General features: G+C 43.8%; 1 long non-coding RNA gene across 1 annotated transcript in view; it reads left to right on the forward strand.

Moving 5' to 3' along the window:
• The window catches only part of LOC120869017, a 58,845-nt gene extending 50,595 nt beyond the window's left edge, over window positions 1-8,250 (forward strand). Inside the window, exons 3-4 of the long non-coding RNA XR_005722397.1 lie at window positions 4,581-4,888; window positions 7,456-8,250. This is a non-coding gene — a long non-coding RNA (uncharacterized LOC120869017). The remainder of the gene's footprint in view (window positions 1-4,580; window positions 4,889-7,455) is intronic.
• Window positions 8,251-19,140: the final 10,890 nt, after the last annotated feature.

Below are 19,140 nucleotides of genomic sequence, written 5' to 3' on the forward strand. Positions count from 1 at the left end.
ATGATATGAAACCCGAGCACCCCAACCAGAGAGTAGCCCCTGCTTCTCTCCACAACTAGAGAAAGCCACACACAGCAACAAGACCCCAGAACAGCCAAAAATAAACATAAATGAATAAATATTTTAAAAGTTAATTAATTTGGTTGCACTGGATCTTCATTGCCGTGTGTAGGCTCTTATTTGTGGCATGTGGGATCTAGTTTCCTGACCAGTTCCCTCCATTGGGTACCCAGAATCTTAATCACTGGACCACCAAGGAAGTCCCCAGACAAAGCCTTTTTGCAGTGTAAATGTGGTAAAGAATATTCATACTCTACAATCTTGCTGGCATTCTTTTCTTTTAGCAAGGGTTAAATAAGGGGGATCTTCAAAGCCTTGGTGCTATATTATAGAGAGCTTTGGAGTTTTAATTAGCTTCCCTGGAAATCACTGTTCCCTGGAAACTTCACTAATGGAATATATAGTCTCTTACACAAATCCATTTCTTAGCTGTATAGAGTAAATTACCTAGTCAGTGGGGATTCTATGGCAAGATAAAGTTAATACCTAAACTGATCCCGAGTCAGCTATTCCCATTGTAAAGCTTTTGCAGTCATAAGGTACAATGTTATTTGGGTTAAATTAACATTTCTGTATCTTAACTCACCTCCTGAACTCCCTGAAAGCAGCATAATATACATTTCCCAGCCAATCAGATGGCAGCTCTTATACATGGACCTAATCTCTTCCAGCTTAGTGGGCGGTGCCAGCCTGCACCCAGTGCCCCCTCGGCCCCTTCTCATCTCCGAATCTCCGCCTGTGTCACCACCCTGTCCAGAGCTGACTGTCTCTGCCTTCTTGGTGGCAGTGGCCTCCCATCAAGTTCTCTGGTGCTTCTTTCCCTCTTCCCCATCTGCCTAAGCCCCGAAGTCTATTTTCCTTGGAGCAGCTAGACTGATTCTTTAAAACTAAATCAAGATCATCCGTGCCCTCCTGCATACCCTTACAGTGGCTTCTCATACCTACAATGGCTTCTTGTACCTCCGAATCAAATCCCAAGTCCTTCTTTGGCACAGACCTATGATCTGTGCTCAGCTTTCCCTGTCCCACATTTCCTGCTGGCTTCCCAGGCAACTCCCTGTCCCTCGCTCTGCTCCAGCCACACCGGCCACCTTGCTTGTTCCATGCACCCATTCAGAACTTGAAACTGTTATGCCCAAGTCGCGAAATCTCCCAATGACCACCAGGGAGCTGTTATCCGATGCAAAAGCAAGAGAGTTTTTATTACCAAGCTGGAGCTGGGGCTCCCACTGATACCGACGCAGCAGCTTTAGGGAGGAGCCCTGAGCTCTGGGTTACATTGCTTATATAGGGTATTCTCGCGCGAAAAATTAAAAAACCGGGAGTCTCCCGGTCTGATTGGTCATCTTCTGGTGAAGGGTTAGGTGTTGAGTTCTGATTGGTTCTTGTTTCCCGGGCTGGCCACGGGTGCTGATTGGTTCCCATTTCCCGGGCTTGATTCGCATTTCCCCGGGCTGGCCAAGGGTTCTGATTGGTTCACAGGTGGTGGGGTGAGGTCAGGGGATTTCCAAAGGCTCTTGGATTTCCAAAGGCTCTTGGATTTCCAAAGGCTCTTTTCCCAGAACCTTACAAAATGGAATAGCTTAGATTCTTCAAAACTTCATGCTTCCCTGCTCCTGAACCACCTCTCCCTCTACGTACCCTGCAGCTTTCTGGCCAGTTCTTCCAGGTTTCTGCTCAAAGGCCATCACCTGAGACCCGACCACTTTATCTAAATGAAAAAACCCCATCCTCTTACCCGGCTTTTCCTTCCTTCCTTCCTTCCTTCTCTTACTAATGGACATTCAGCTTATTATTGATTGATCACTTGGTTTATATGTTCATTCATTTATTTATAGTTCATCTATCCCTCCCAAGAGAATGTAAACTGGGTAAAGACAGGGACTTACAATGATACACATGTGTCTTTCGTGCCTCACATACATAGGCAATCAAGAGGTATCTGCTGGGTGTTGAATGAAGGAGAGGACCAGAGTTATTCACATTGTCTTTGGTCTCCATATATAGACCAAGTCATAGAGCAGTTTATGTTGTTCAAAATGCCAATGATGTTTTTTATTTTCCTGCCTTAATAAAGTTTTCAATCCAATAGCCAGAGTTTATCTTAGATTTAGCTCTTGCCTAAAGATCTTAGCAGTGACCTTGGTCAGCCTCCAGTGTAGTTCAACATGTGAACATAGGTACCATATGGACATGAGGACCTGGACTTTCTGGTGATGTAATGGTTTTGTAGTGGCCATCCATGTCCACGGACAGAGCTGCTGGAATCTTGCTTGCCTTGTTAGTGATTAGCAGGCACGTATATAGCACAAGGAAAAAGAGCCAATAGGCACGTCTATTCTTAGTACAGTAGAGTTCCCATAATTATCTAAGCACTCAAAGGTTACTTTAAGAAATTTTGTAAGACTAATGGAGCTTTTTCTCCTACCAATGAGCTACTCATCATCTTCCTATAAATATTATATGAGAAGAAATCAGGGGTGGGAGTTAATAGAGGAAGTTGGATACACGGTCTGTAGAACCTTGTAGAAGATCCTAAGAGCCCCATTCCATGAGATAATTTTGTTGGCATAATTGCTTTGGGCTGCTTCTAAAAGGTCAGATGTATCAATGTGTAATTTACATTCAGTAAAATTCACTTTTTTAAGAAGCATACAGCTGTGCATTTTGATAAGTGCATACAGATACAGTTTTGTAATCACCATAATCAAAATATAAGTTTTTGTTCCTCCAAAATGTTCCTTGGAATGTGCTCCACTGTAATTGCTCAGCCCTGACCGCTGGAAATCACTGATGTGTTCTCTATCCTTATGGTTTTGCCCTTTCTATAATGCCCTGTAAATGGAATCATGCAGTCTGTCGCTGTTTGAGAGGCACTGATATGTTATGGGTAGTTTGTTCCTTATAACTGCAAAGTATTCCAGTGTGAATATAGTTTCTCTTCTCCCTTCAATTCTGTGTTCCAGTCTCTTCTACTTGGATTTTCAATTACCTTCTATGCAAGTATTTCAAACCTTCTCTGCTGCCCGAGTCCCTTTTCCCTTCTCCGTGCGCCCAGCGGTTCTAAGTGCACATCTGTTTGGTTGGTCTCCAGGGGTGGTGGTGGCAGTTGGGGCACTTTTGTGCATGTGTAGCGGGCTCACAGAGTCGGACACGACTGAAGCGACTTAGCAGCAGCAGCAGCAGCAGCAGGCTCATGCAGCATATGTGCAAGGTGAGTGAGCCCTACCCCGGAGCCGAGGTAGAGATTCCAATTATTTCTCTCCTGGCAGTAAGGCATGACCTGCCAAGCATGGAATATAAAGAAGCCTGAGCACCGAAGAATTGATACTTTCAAACTGTGGTGTTGGAGAAGACTCTTGAGAGTCCCTTGGACTGCATGGAGATCAAACCAGTCAATCCTAAAGGAAATCAACCCTGAATATTCATTGGAAGGATTGATGCTGAAGCTCCAATACTTTGGCCATCTGATGCGAAGAACTGACTCATTGGAAACAACTCTGATGCTGGGAAAGATTGAAGGCAAGAGGAGAAAGGGACTACAGAGGATGAGATGGTTGGATGGCATCACCAACTCAATGGACATGAGTTTGAACAGATTCCAGGAGATTTGATGGACAGGGAAGGCTGGCTTGCTGCAAATCATGGGGTTGCAGAGAGTCAGACATGACTGAGTGACTGAACAATGGGATATAAAACTGGATTGAGCTGTCACAGCGGTGAAGATCCATCTTGCCATGAGAGGGGAAGTGAGACCAAATCTGTGGTTTTTATAAGATGTATAGATTTAACTTGGAGACACCAGCCGTGAAAAGTGCAGCATCTTGTCCGAAGGCTTTCCTATCTCTTGAAGCTTTTATGTTGTTTTTTTAATCACTTGTAAGCTTGGCATAGTGGTTAAGAGAGAGAGATCTGGAGACAGACTCTGCTATTAACCACCTATGTGACCTTGGGAACCTTTCAACACCCTAGTTTCTTCATCTGTAGAATGGGGATAAAAATAGCAGCAAGGAGTGATGATAAATGGTTGATTTGTACATGGTGCTTAGAACAGCACCTGGCAGATATTAAGCTGTACAGGACCATTAGTCACTGCTGTTACTGTTATTGACTAACTTTATCCCTGGTACTCCTCTGAAAATGTGCATTTTACATGCATTTGTGACACTTTTCATGGATGTCAGCTTCTAGATACCTGTTCAAAGAAAGATTATGATTCAGTTAATGGGGATTTGGGAATAAGATAAAATAGGAGTTTGGGATTAGCAGATACTACACACTACTGTATATAAAAGTGATAAACAACAAGGACCTACACTGTAGCACAGGGAATTATATTCAATATCTTGTAATAACCTGTAATAGAAAAGAACCTGCAAAAGAAAATATTTATACATACACATACATATATATATATAGAAATTGTGAAAATTTATAATACACGTGCACACGCACATATATGTGTGTGTGTATGTATACATATATATATATATTCTAACACAACTCTGTGGGCTTCCCAGGTGGTGCAGTGGTAAAGAATCCACCTGCCAATGCAGGAGACTCAGGTTTGATCCCTGGGTCGGGAAGATCCCCTGGAGTAGGAAATGGCAACCCACTCCAGTATTCTTGCCTGGAAAACTCCATGGACGGAGGAGCCTGGCGGGCTATAGTCCATGAAATCTCAAAGAGTTGGATGTGACTGAGCACACACAACTTAATAGCAACTAACACAAATATGTAAATTAAAAGAAAAAAAAGCAGTTAACAGTGAGCAAGAGAGTTTATGGCATTACCTGGAGTAATTTCCAGTGGCCAGTCATCCCCAGAGGTGTGTATTTATCCTCAGTATGTTGACTTGGGTCATGTTTAGTCACCCCAGTTCTCTGGTCTCACTTGCTTTTTCTCCTACTTTTGGAAGCTTGGGGTGGGGGGAGGTGTGACTTCTGAGTATTGCTGTTCCCTCCATCAGAATGTCCCTCCTACATGTGAAGGAACACCAAACCACCAGTTTGTTCATTAACTCATGGCTGAAAGTTTGGGCACAAGATTTTCAGTCATTTCTCTCTCTCTTCCTAATTATTTTACTGCCATCTACTATAATGATGGTTTCTTCTAGCCCTACTTAGAAACTTTTCCCTGATGTTGCTTTATCAGGCCACCTCTCTGTACTTTGAAGCGGGTGTTCAGTAAGTTGCTTCTGTGTTTGGGGCCACCACTTCAAGGTTATAGCAGCTGGTCCCAAGGACCAGTGGGTGAGCACACAGGTGGCAAGCAGACCCAGCCAGCCTGCCCACACCACCACCCCCCTCAACGGCCCCCTTCAACACAGCTCTGCTTCTCTCTTGCCCTTCAGAATTACCACAAAGGCTGGAGGAATTCACAGGCAGACCTCGCTTTATTGCATTTCACAGATACTGTGCTTTTTACAAACTGAAGGTTTGTGGCAACCCTGTGTTAAGCAAGCCTATGGGTGCCTTTGTTTCCAACAACAGCATTTGCTCACTTCCTGTCTCTGTCACATTTGGTAATTCCCACAATATTTCAGACTTTTTCGTTATTATTCTATTCGTTATGGTGATCTGTGATCAGTGGTCTTAGGTGTTACTCCTGTGACAAGCTGAAGGCTCAAATGACATTTTTTAGCAAGAAAGTAGTTTTTAGTTAAAGCATGTACACTTTTTTCAACCTAATGCTATTGCACACTTTATAGACTAGAGTGAAATGTAAATATAACTTTTACGTGAACTGGGAAACCAAAACCTCGTGTAGCTCACTTTATTGTAATGTCCGCTATATTACAGTGGCCTGTGTGTTCTGAGCATCGTCTGCAGGCTGAATCATGACTCACAGGCGCACTACTCTGAATGCCGCTAAGTGCCGTGACTTAGAAAATAAGGACCTGTGAGAGACACTGCTGAATTCATAGCAGCCTTTCACCATCACTTACTAAACACAACTGCTGGTGTGGGGTGGATCAGAGGCAATATTGGTGTTGTAAAGGGGCTCCTCATACTTGAAGCTCTTGAGACCCACATCTGTAACAGACACCCAGGAGGTGAGAGAGAGGAGGAGAGGGTGGCCCAGGGTCCACCAGGGCCCATTGCCTCCTTACCTGCCATGAGAGCTGACAGGCACATATGCCCAATGGTGAACATCAGCCCCTAGTGTCTATTTTTCTTATCAAATACTATTTGCATGCCAGTAGGTTTTTATATTGTTCATTTAGGGAAAAAAAGAGCAAGGCCTATCATAGTCATCTTCATGAGAACATGCACATGGAAAGCAAAGACTGAGAGCAAGTATCTGCCCTCACCAGCTGGTGAGTCCCAGGGGTCTGTGGCGTTCAGGAGACAGAGGAGGAGTCATGACGTGGTGGTTGCTTAGAGCCCACTGCTGTCCTGGGGAGACCCCATGTGCCTTCCACAGAGCCTGTGATCCCAGAAAGGGTCTTAGCTCTGTTTTTGCTGTGGCAGCTGCACATCTAGGGTCCCTCCTCTAGCTGCCTGGAAAAGGTGCTCATGTCAGGGTTTCAGGTGTGGTCAGGTTTAAGGGCACTTGGAGAATGTCAGACCCTTTGCAGTACACTTTGGAATGTTGAAATGTTGCACCCTGTTTTGCAGCTTGGCATATTGTATGTTTTGTCATTATGATTACAAACATATATGTGTGTGATACATGTGTGTATATTTATACATGTGTATATACATCCATGTATACATGTGTATGTGTATGTGTTTGTTTCATTCAGAAATATTAAGGTGGCTCTTACTATATGTCTTACTTAAGGCTGTTGTAACAGAATTCCATAGACTAAGTGCCTTAAACAACAAACCATTTATTTCTCACAGTTCTAGAGGCAGTTCTCACAGTTCTAGAGGCAGTTCTCACAGTTCTCGAAGTCCAAGTTCTAATAGCCGGCAGATTCAGTTCCAAGTGAGGGCTCCCTTCCCGGTTTGCAGACAGCCACCTTCTTGCTGTGTTCTCACATGGAGAGGAGCAGAGAGAAAAAGCAGGGTTTCCCTGTCTCTTCTGTAAGGACACAGATACCATCATGAGGGTCTCACCTTCATAACCTAATCACCCCAAAGGCCCCACCTCCAAATACCATCACACTGGAGATTCGTATTTCAACAGATTGATTTTGGCAAACACATAGCTCTGTATTTGGATGTTGTGTGTGTGTATGTGTGTGTGCTCAGTTGTGTCTGACTCTTTATCATACTTACAAGCATATATATCTATCAAACAGCAAGCTGAGTGTTTTTTCAGAGTTTGCACATTTTGTGGTCGCTCTTAGGCAAGTAGTAGGAGACAGTAAAGAGTTTGAAAAAAATTATATACGAGAGAACTTAAAATTGAGAATTTGGCCCATTAACTTAATGTTTCTACTTGCAGTTGTGGGTGATACGTACATCTTTTGACTTGTGAGGCAGAAGGCCTCCCAGGATTTTATAGGAACCTATTTGAAAATGCACGAGGACTTGGCCTTTTAGGAACCTGTGCTGTAGTAAGATACATGGGAAGCCCACTGGTGGCAGCGCAAAGCCCATAAAGTGGGAAGCATGTCCCCACAGGAAGGTGTCCCCAAGGGCAGAGGGGAGGTGGCCTTTCTGGATGTCAATAGGGAGGGTTGTGTGCTTATTTTAGCTCCCTCTCCTTCATGTGTCCCCACGTCAGCTGCTATTTTGACTGTGGGCACCTTCCTGCAGCTGGTTGTGTGCTGGCTGCCAGACGCCCTCCTGGGAGAGCGAGCTGCCCTGTGCTCGCTGGTTCCCGTCCGTCAATCCACATCCACTCGAGCAATGAACTGTGGCTGTGAAATGCTACAAACATACAGGATTAGAGGCCTCTTGTAACAACGCTCAGTCCATTTTCAAGAAAAAAAAAAAAAATACACCATTCTCTTGGTTAAGAGAAGTAAGGACAAAAGGTTGGCACAGTTAAATTGTACCTCAAAATGCATTTAATATAGCCTCATTTAGTGAAAGCGACCAACATTTAGTACAAAAAAATCCAGTATTTAGGAAAATACTCACTGCTCTATGGATGTTATCCTAATGTGTAAATATACTACAAGCATAATGGTTCAGGATCACAAAACCTCTGATAAATTACTTGACACATAAAATGGACCATTGTTGGTACTCTAAAAATGGTCTATGATTTATTCTTTATCCAAGCTTTCTGTACCCTGCCCCACCTCCATATTAAAATGAAGCCAGGCAGCCTTGATGTCACTGAGAGTGGTCCCATGCGCTTTCTAAAGGTGGTGGGGGGCTGGTGATCTCTGAAGGAAGTCCCTCCCACTCAGCATCTTTGTGGCCCCACCTCCCTCCTGTGGCACCTCCTCTTGTTGTCATTTCTCCTCTGCCTCCAGCCTCAGCTTCTGCACATGCCATTGCGGTCACTTACTAATGGTTTTTCCATCAACTTGTGAGGTCCTGAAATTGATGCTAACAGAATGTCACCTTGGCTTGGCCACCGGTATCTGGAGGCTGATGAAATGGAGCTGTCTCCGCGCTGTCACAGACCCACAGAGATGTATGTCAGTTACCATGGGGCCTGTCAGTGGACACCTTCTATTAATAGGAATGTGATTTTGCTGACTTGGAGATGTTTTTTTTTTTTTTTAATTTTAATTTTTAAATTTGGCCATGCTGGGTCTTTGTTGGTGAACACAGGCTTGTCCAGTTGTGGCGTGGCATGTGGGATCTTAGTTCCCTGACCAGAAACTGAACCCGCGTCCTCTGCAGTGGAAGGAGAGTTCTTAACCACTGGACCACCAGGGAAGTCCTAAGATACTTATTTTTTTTATAAATGTTCAAATAATTAAAATGATTATTATTTTAAAATTATTACCATTACTACTATTGCTGTAGCTAATCTAACCCGTGATGGTTGAGAATGACACATAAAGGTGATGGTGGTTTCGTCACTACGTCGTATCCAACTCTTTTTGACCCCGCAGACTGTAGCCCGCCAGGCTCCTCTGTCCATGGGATTTCCCAGGGAAGCATACTGGTGTGGGTTGCCATTTTCTTCTCCAGGGGATCTTGCCGACCCAGGGAGCAATCCTGTGTCTCCTGCATTGGCAGGCAGATTCTTTACCATTAAGCCACCAGGGAAGCTCCCTGAACTACAGTAGTTGTTTGTAATCAGGTCTTTAGCATGAATAGAGCAAGAAAGGTCCCCAAGAAAGGAGGGCGGCAGCCAGGGGAGCCTCACAGGAGGTGAGGGCCTCTGAACTGAATTCAGGAAAGTGTCTTGAGGTTTGTTTGGTTGCTGGGGTAGAGGTGGGGAAGTTCCCAGTGCTCTCAGCATCCAAGGAGAGAAAGACAGAGTAAGTAGCCAGAGTGAAAGTTGAATCTGGGGAAGCCTCATCTCTCGGGTCTGTAAGGGGGACTCTTGGATGCCCAGTGAGGGGGCAAGGCTCTGCTAAATGCCCTGGACCCAGAGGCACCTGACTCTGTGCTCCTTAGGTAGGTACCACTGGCCCTCCAAGTCCACGGGTTCTGCGTCCCCGGATTCAACCAACTGCAGATCAAAGATATTGGGGGAAAAGAAATTCCAGAAAGTTCTAAAAAGCAAAACTTGAATTTGGTGCATACCGGCAACTATTTACAAAAGCATTTACATTTTATTAGGTATTATAAGTCTTCTAGAAATGATTTAAAGTATATGAGAGGATATGCATAGATTATATGTAAATGCTATACCAAACTTCTGTTTTCTAAATTTAATTAAAAATTTTTAAGTGGAGTTGTGCTAATTTCTGCTGTATAGCAGAGTGATTCAGGTATACATATATACATTCTTTTTTAGATATTTCTTTTCTTTTCCATTATGGCTTATCATAGAATACTGAATCTGGCTCTCTGTGTTGGACAGAAGGACCTTGTTGTTTATCCATTCTATAAGTTATAGCCTACATCTGCTAACCCCAGCTTCCCACTCCATCCCTCTTGGCAACTACCACTTTGTTCCCTATGTCTATGAGTCTATTTCCTAGATAAGTTCTTTGGGTCATATTTTAGATTTCACATATAAGTGATAGACGGTATTTCTCTTTGTCTGATTTACTTCACTTAGTATGATAAACTGTAGGTTCATCCATGTTACTGCAAATGGCATTATTTCATTCTTTTTTATGGTTGAGTAGTAGTCTATTGTATGTATGTACCACATCTGTTACCACACTACGTTCTATAAGGCATTTGAACATCCATGTATTTTGTTATCCAAGGGGATCAGAACCAATCCCCTTCAAATACCAAGGGATGACTGTAACATGTGACCACAACTCACTGAAACATCCCTTCCCTATGGGCACCTCCACTGTACCTCTTGTTAAACCCAAGTCTTTTGAAGCCTTCAGATAAGAGTCTGCCTTTCTCTGCCATAGTTTCCCCTCCAGATGCAACTGGTCTAGAATTACTGACAAAGTCTTGTCAGAGTTTTTGCATAGAGATAATCATCTGCGAGTTCAGTGACAGTTTATTTTCCACCAGGAAGAAATGCTTTAGAAGGATGGAAAGAGCACTGGAGAGACTGGACAAGCCCCTTGGGTCTGAGCTTGAGTTTGGGTGCCTCTTCCTGCTGCACTGAAACATACTGACTTTCCCAGTGTCCCCTTCTCCTTTGAAATTCTTTCTGCTTTTATACAGGCTTGACTAGTTTAATTAAACTTCAACCTGTCACTTAGTCTGGATCCTGGCCTGACTGTGGATTTGCTCTTTTTTTTTTTTCCCCAAATTATCACAAATGCATTGAAACCAATATATTGTTTTGTTTTCCTCCTGATGGTATATTCTGAAGTTTTATTATCTCGTGACTGAGGTTTTCCCTTTGTCTTTGGACAAACCAGATTCTGAGATTGAAAGCATCTCAGGTACAGGCCCTTCAGCCTCCTCCTTTGTCCTTGGGCTCACGATCTCCACTGGAAGTTTACTTCTTTCTTGCCCCTGGTGTCCCTCTATACATGCAAGTTTGAGTACCCTGGCTCTAGAGGGTCCCAGAGGGTGTGTGGACCAAGGACAGAGGGACGAGGTTGCCCTCTCCTGCCCTTGCCTCTTGGCTTCTTTTGGTTTCCTTGGCCATGTTTTCTTTTTGAAATGTTTTCATTTTCCTTTCTTTGTAGCCAATGTGTAAACAGGGTCTCCTTCCTAAACCAGGTCCTTCCTCCCCAGTGTAGTCCATAGAGGAGGAGGTTCAGGAGTTGAGAGGCTTTTGTTGGTCTAGCCCAGTTCCCAAGGCTCTGGGGATTTTTAGTAATAAACAGATTTGTGGGGGAGGAAGGCAAAAAATTTTTAGGTGGGGGGAGCACAAAAAACAGCCTCCTTAAACCCAGGGGTTGGTCTGTGTTTACCGCAGCCGTCTTTGTGGCCTCAGATCATGAGTTCACGGCTGTCTGAAACTCTCCCAGCAGCGGTGACAATGTTTCTTGCTTTGTGGGAACTTTGCATGGTGGAGGCCTCTCTGCCCTCTGTCCCCACAAGGCTCATTTCCTTGTAAGTTGCCTCTGCCTGGGCTTCCGCAGATAAAGCCCATTCTCCCTACATGAGAGGGAGGCTCTGACACCACGCCTCCCACGTGCTTCCAGAGACTGGATCCTGACCCCAGCTGTGTCCTTTAGGATGCTGGCATGTCTTTGGCTGCTGTCCAGTTCAGGGTCGCCTGCGCTTGAGTGAACCGTTTTCCAAGATGATGCTTTCAAAAAGTGACAGAAGGGCGGCGTCCCTGGTGGCCCAGTGATAAAGAGTCCACAGGCCAAGGCAGGATACACAGGATTGATCCCTGATCTGAGAGGATTCCACATGCCTCGAAGTAGCTAAGCCCATGTGCCATAACTGCTGAGCTTGTGCACCCACGTGTCCCAACTGCCAGAGCCCATGGACCCTGGATTCTGTGCTCCACAGTGAGAGAAGCAACCATGATAAGAAGCCCGCACACCACAACTGGAGGGTATCTTCTGCTCGCCACAACTAGAGAAGAGCCCACACAGCAACAGAAACCCAGCACAGCCATTAGAAAAAAAAAAGATGACACAAGCAAGCACTGCCTGGACATGAGGAGAACAGAGGAAGAGGCGCCTATTTCACCCTGAAAATCAAAGACTTCCCAAAGGCCCTCTGTCTTAACCACTAACCAACGAGCCATTAGCCAGCTAACGGACGTGGGGCTTTCCTCTCTGGTCCGGGATCTCAGGACTGGAGGCCTGCTTGTTTCTGGTGCCCTTCTCGCAGGCTGAGTCATCGGAATGCCACATGGGCAGCCAGCCTTTTGAGGGTGAGGAAGGAGTGTGTTTCCAGGCAAGTCATCCTGTACACAAATAACTAGCAACAAGGAAAACCACACAGGAAAGTGTAGCTTCCCTCTGTCCCTCTGTTGTTTTTCCAGCGCGGGTGGGATTTTCCCTCTTTCCCTAGCCTTTGAAGGAAGATGAATGTTGAAGAATTTCTCTGCATGCAATCAGTGGCACAGACCAAGTTCTAGCCAGTCCCTCAGTCCAGATGCCTGAGATGGGTTACCCTGGTCTTACCTTCTTCATCAGACTCTCTCTTTCTCTAAGGACCCGGGTCTTAGTCAGTTCCCTCTGGTCGTACGTGTTAGACTTTTTCATAAGTTCCAACCCATCCGCCTCTGTCTTCCTTTGTTACAAGGCTTCTGTCCCAGAGCCCCTTATTTGGGTCTGTCGTGAACGTTTGTTGTAGAAAGAACTCATGTTTACTCAAGATAGCTCTGCTTTTTTTTTTTCCTTCTAGAAAGGAAAGTTGCTATAATCAGAAAAGCCAGCAACCTAGGGCAAAGTTAGACTCAGGTCCTTAGGCCAACTCTGAAGATTCTGCTCAGCCATGACAGTTTTTAAAGGGCAGAAAGGGGAAAGAATCTCAATGAATCATCCAAAAACGGAGTGGGCTCTGTGTCCTTCTCCACTGTGCCATTGTGTGCACGCTGGCTGTGGTATTACACTGCACAAGTGATCTGCCTGCAGCATTGCTAAGGGAGCTGTTGGAGGTAGAGAGCTAATCATTTCTTAACTACTTAATTCTTCATCTTCATCCTCATGCTTTAGTCTAGGGAAAAGAATCAACAGGTTAGACAAGGCAGGCATGGGTAACTCAGTGGTAAAGATTCTGTTTGCCAGTGCAAGTGTTGTCGGTTTGATCTCTGGTTCAGGAAGGTCCCTTGGAGTAGGAAATGGCAACCCACTCCAGTATTTTTGCCTGGAGAATCCCATGGACAGAGGAGCCTGGCAGGCTATAATCTATGAGGTTGCAAAGAGTCGGACATGATTGAGCACACGTGTGAGGGGTCTATTCAGGAAAGCATAAGTCAGGAGTTAGGTTAGCTTGCCTGGTGATCTCATTCCTAAAATTAGATTCTTTTAAGGTGAGAGGGGAACAGAAATTGGGCAACAGGAAAGGGGCAAAAGAGCCACTTTCACAACCCGCCTCAGACCAGAATTCTTGGACCATGCTCTCCGGCAGGTGGCCTGTGGGCCCTGCTCTCTGCTCAGGTTCTTGTCTGTGGGAGTGGTGTCCATGCCTTCTGGATCCAGGGCACCAGATTAGGTGAGTACTCATAGAGACACGTGTCCTGAATAAAGTGGCCCTGGCAAGCACGCTTCATCTTGCCACAGTGGTTCCAGGTGAATCTGTACAGGTAGGAAATAAGCTATGGGTTTCTCAGCTGATGTTGACAGAGCAGTGGGCATTCTTCCGGGGGCTGCACTGCCCATGTAACCTGTCCTCGGGACCTAGTTTTTCCTTATGGTGCTTGGCGTTCATGCAGACATTAAGAAGCTCCATCCTGGGCCAGGCTACCTGGATGGCAGCCACCCACACCAAAAGGCACCGCAGCTGCGTTGTCTTCCAGGCCATGCTTGTCCCTGAGAGAAGAGTTGTGGTCAGAGGAGCAAGGAATGTGAGAATGCAGGAGGAGACAGCTCGGCTTTTAGACCAAATGTCAGATTTCATCACGAGAGAAAAATCAGAGCTTTGCACATAGAAATGGTTTTATTTACCAAGTTTAAGATAGAGGAGGAAGATGTATTTTTGTCTTGGTTTTGCTTTTCTTTTTTCAAAAGTTTATTTTATTGAAGAATAGTTGACTTGCATTGTTAAAATAGTAGTTTCAGGCATACAGCCAAGTTATTCATATATATGTGTGTGTATTTATATACATATGCGTGTATATGTATTTTTTCAAATTCTTTTCCCTTATAGGTTATTACCAGATACTGAGAATAGTTCCCTGTGCCATACAGTTAGGTCTTCTTGATTATCTATTTTATGTATAGTGGTGTGTATACGTTAATCCCAAGCTCCTAATTTATCCCTCCCCCCGACCTTTCACCTTTGATAACCATAAGTTTGTTTTCTACGTCTATGGGTCTATTGTAAATAAGTTCACTTGCATCATTTTTTAGGTTCTATATGTAAGTGTTATCATATGGTATTTGTCTTCCGCTTTGTAACTGAGTTCACTTAGTATAATAATCTCTAGGTCCATCCATGTTTTAGGGTACTGTGGGTTAGGAAGCAGGGGTGGTAGGAGCATAGAGAAAGGTTAAGTTGTGAACTCTGCCCCCCAAAAAGAGTAGAAATGTATGCATGTAACAAGTGACCAGTACTAAGTTATATGAAAGATCGTGGAAGTATTGATATAATGCAAAAGAGTTCTCTTTCACTTTTCACTTTCATGCATTGGAGAAGGAAATGGCAACCCACTCCAGTGTTCTTGCCTGGAGAATCCCAGGGATGGGGGAGCCTGGTGGGCTGCTGTCTCTGGGGTCGCACAGAGTCGGACACGACTGAAGCGACTTAGCAGCAGCAGCAGCAAAAGACTTCAGCCTTGAAGGAAGTGGGTCTCAGAGGAAAACACTTAGGTAGAATGCATGTTATTCTAAGTACAGTGTGAAGAAGGCAAGGTGACAGGACAAGGAGGGAAACCAACTAGCCCGATAGACAAGGTTGTGCGAGAAGTGAAGGAATAGGTAAGATGAATTCTTGGAAACTGCAAACAGTTTGGCCCTTAAAGGGCTTCGGGGCAGGAACAGCATGTTTGAAAAGATTAGTCAGGTAGTATTAATGACTTTTAAAAAGAAAAGAATGAAAAAACATGAAGGTTTGGCTGCTACATAGAAAGTTAGTGCGGGAACCCAGTGATAAAGAGATGGAACGGAAAGAGAGAAAAGGATTCTACTTCAAAGAAACACAAGTTTCTGAAGAGAGAGGACAGAGACAAAGAGAAGTAGTTTAATGGTTAAAAGAAGAAATTTGTTGGAGTTTGGATTCTAATCTGGCGTTGGCATTTAAAACCAGCTGAATTATGTTGGGCCAGCTATTTTGCATCTCTCTGCCTAGATTCCTTGTCTGTAAAATGGGGATAAGAATAGTACCGTGCAAGGTAATTGTGAAGGACTTTTTAAAGTGCTTTACATGTATTAGCACTTCCCTAATAGCTCGGTTGGTAAAGAATCTGCCTGCAATGCAGGAGACCCTGGTTTGATCCCTGGGTTGGGAAGATACCCTGGGGAAGGGAAAGGCTAGCCAGTCCAGTATTCTGGCCTGGAGAATTCCACGGACTGTATAGCCCATGGGGTCACAAAGAGTCGGGTACTACTTAGCGACTTTACTCACTTTACCATCCATGTTGCTACCACGTATCATTATTTCATTCTTTTTATAGCTGAGTAGTATTCCACTGTATGTTACCACATCTTCTTTATCCATTCATCTGTCAGTGGATGCTTAGGTTGTTTCTATGTCCTATCATAAATAGTGCTGCTGTGAACATCAGGATTCATGTATCTTTTCAAATTAGACTTTTCTCCAGATATATACCCAGGAGTGGAATCACTGGATTGTATGGTAGCTCTCTAAAGAATGTATTTTTAATTGAGTATTTTTAATAAGAGCTTTAAAAAGATACTCTAACCACTGCCTATAATTTGTAATCACCACTGTAGATGAATAATTGAAAGGGGAAAAGTTCTTTAGAAGCAGAAAATGAATCACAGCCGTGTACTTTGCCTTGCTCATACATGTGGTTCTTATGTTGTTGGCTGTTTTCTTTCTTAGATTTCAGAGTAGAAACTTTTCTTTTGCAGGAAGAATTCAAGTAGATGAGCTGGAAGACTGGGAGAGCTGAGACAGGAAGATTTTGAAGTCATTCTCCGTCTGAAGCTATGATTTAAACATCAGCATTACGGTCAGTATTTAGAGAGAAATAGAACCATTCTGAGGTTATATACATATCATTGGTTTTGCCTGAAATTCTGAGAATATGGTAAAGGACGTTGTGAAGGGTGAGTTTGTTTCAATCACATTCAACAAAGCAGAGCTCTGAGAAAAGTAAAGGTATCTCAGTGATAAGTTATGGGACCACGAACATCCAGGGGGAGAACCATTCTGACAAATTGGGAAAGTCTGTTTGCCCAGTAGCCGTTTGTTCCAGTGTGTAAAAGAAAAGCCAAGCTTAATATATTGGAGTTTCCTTTTTGAACGGGGCTGTGGACACGACAAAGCTTTTATGGACTCTGAGTTAGACTTTTAGTGTGTGTGTATTCTTTTTTTTTTTAAGTCTTTATTGAATTTGTTGCAATATTGCTTTCATTTAATGGTTTGTTTCTTTGGCCTTGGGGCATGTGGATCTTAGCTGCCCGACTAGGGTTTGAACCTGTACCCCCTGCGTTGGAAGGCAAAGTCCCAACCACTGGACCACCAGGAAAGTCCCTGAGTTAAGACTCTTTAGAGGAAGGCAGGGCCAGGCATTGCAAGGGCAACAGAAGCGTCTTTTTGGGTACTGTGCTGTCTGCCCTGTTGCTCTGGGGCAGGATTTCTCAAAATGTGTTCCATGGAACACACTTCTCTAGGCTATTAATGCACTGAGAACAGGGCTGTGAAGATGGGTCTGTGCTACAGTGAGTTTGGAAAACATTCAATAACCTTCCTTCCTAAAGAGCTCAGAAATGGATGAGTCTTGTGACTCTCCATGGGCGTGTGGTTGGCAAGGCTCACCGGAGTCCCATGGAGCTCTTCTTACATGGCATCCTAAGTCCAATGTTTATGTGTTTATTAAGTATGTATTAACACCTGCCACGTCCATGTTAGATGCTAAAAATACAGCAGTAAATGAGATCAGCAGGGCTTGTGTATAGATAGCAAGATAAGAAGCAAATAAGAGCAATTTTTTTTCCTCTTTAAAAAAATTTTTTTTAATTGGAGTATAGTTGCTTTACAATGTTGTGTTCATGTCTGCTGTGCAGCAAAGTGAATCAGTTATGTATATACATATATTCCCTCTTTTTTGGATTTCCTTCCTATGTAGGTCATCATAGAACATTGAGTAAAGCTCCCTGTGCTATATAGTAGGTTCTCCTTAGTTACCTATTTTATATATGGTATAAATATAATAGTGTATATATGTCAATCCCAGTCTCCCGATTCATTCCACCCCTCCTTCCCCCCTTGGGGTCTGTACATTTGTTCCCTACATCTGTGTCTCTATTTCTGCTTTGCAAATGGGTTCATCTGTACCATTTTTTAGATTCCACACATACGTGTTAATATAGCAGATGTTTAAGAGAATGGTCTGAGGAGTGAGGGGCCTGGGTTTGAATCCTGAGTGCACCACTTATAAACAGCATGAACTTGAACAAGACACTTAACCTCTCTTTCAATGTTGACATCTATAAAATGGTGATAATAGCGTCCACCTAGTGAGGTTGTTGTGAGGATTAAAATGATGAATCCGTGCTGGCAAATACTAAACCTTATGCAAGTGTGATCACAATGAAGGATAATGGCTGAGTGTGTTGGAAGTTGTGTGACACATGTCTGGGGAGGAGGCGGTGGTGGAGCGGGGACTTGGAATAGGGCGGTCCAGCTCTGCCTTGAAGCAGAGACCTGTAAAGAGGAGCAGCATTGAGCTGTGGAGACGGTACAGGGAGTGAACACAGAGGGAACACAGTTGCACACGGGCCTGTCTCATGCACAAAGAGAAGGGGATGAGGCAGAGGATGAGAAGGTTAGATGGCATTACGGATTCAATGGACATGAATTCGGGCAAACTCCAGGAGACAGTGGAGGACAGAGGAGCCTGCCTGGCATGCTGTAGTCTATGGGATGGCAGAGAGTCGGAAACTACTTAGCAAACGAACAACAACAACAACAGCGGTCTCATGCAGAGAAATTTGGACATGTGTTGTGCATACTAATTTAGTTCACGAATTCTAACATCTCTTTAAGATTAAATAAACAACAAACTAGACTCGAAGCAGACTTCAACCTAAAAAGAGCACCTGTGAGAACCCCACAGCTAACTTCATACTTAATTTCAAAAGACTGAAAGCTTTTCACCTAAGATCTAGATCAGCTTCAGAAAGGTTGTGGGATACAAGAGCATTATGTCTAATGGAACAAGATACATGCCTTAATTTTAAAATGCCTTACTGCTAAAAAATACCATCATTGGAGCCTTTAGCAAGTCATTATCATTTTGCAATAGTAACATTAAAGGTCGCTGATCACAGATCACAATAACAAATATAATAATGAAAGAGTTTGAGATACTGCAAGAATTACCAAAATGTGGCACAGAGACATTGTGAGCAAATGCGGTTAGAGAAATGGTTCTGATAGACTTGCTCAACAAAGGGTTGCCACAAACCTTCACTTAGCATTAAAAAAGAAAACACAGTATCTGCAAAGTGCAGTAAAGTAAAGCACAGCAGAACAAGATGTGCCTGTACTTAGGAATAAATGTAATTAAGGAAATATAAAACATGCTCATAAAGCTACAAAATATTGAACAAAATTTAAAGTCCCAAATAAGTGGAAAAAATTCCCATGTCCACAGATCAGAAGACTTACTATGTTAAAACAATAATACTCCCTAAATTGATCTATAGATTCAATGCTGCTGCTGCTAAGTCACCTCAGTCGTGTCCTGCTCTGTGCGACCCCATAGACGGCAGCCCACCAGACTCCCCCGTCCCTGGGATTCTCCAGGCGAGAACACTGGAGTGGGTTGCCATTTCCTTCTCCAATGCATGAAAGCGAAAAGTGAAAGTGAAGT

The sequence above is a fragment of the Oryx dammah genome, unplaced genomic scaffold (assembly GCF_014754425.2).
Source record: "Oryx dammah isolate SB20612 unplaced genomic scaffold, SCBI_Odam_1.1 HiC_scaffold_10, whole genome shotgun sequence".
NCBI lineage: Eukaryota > Metazoa > Chordata > Mammalia > Artiodactyla > Bovidae > Oryx > Oryx dammah.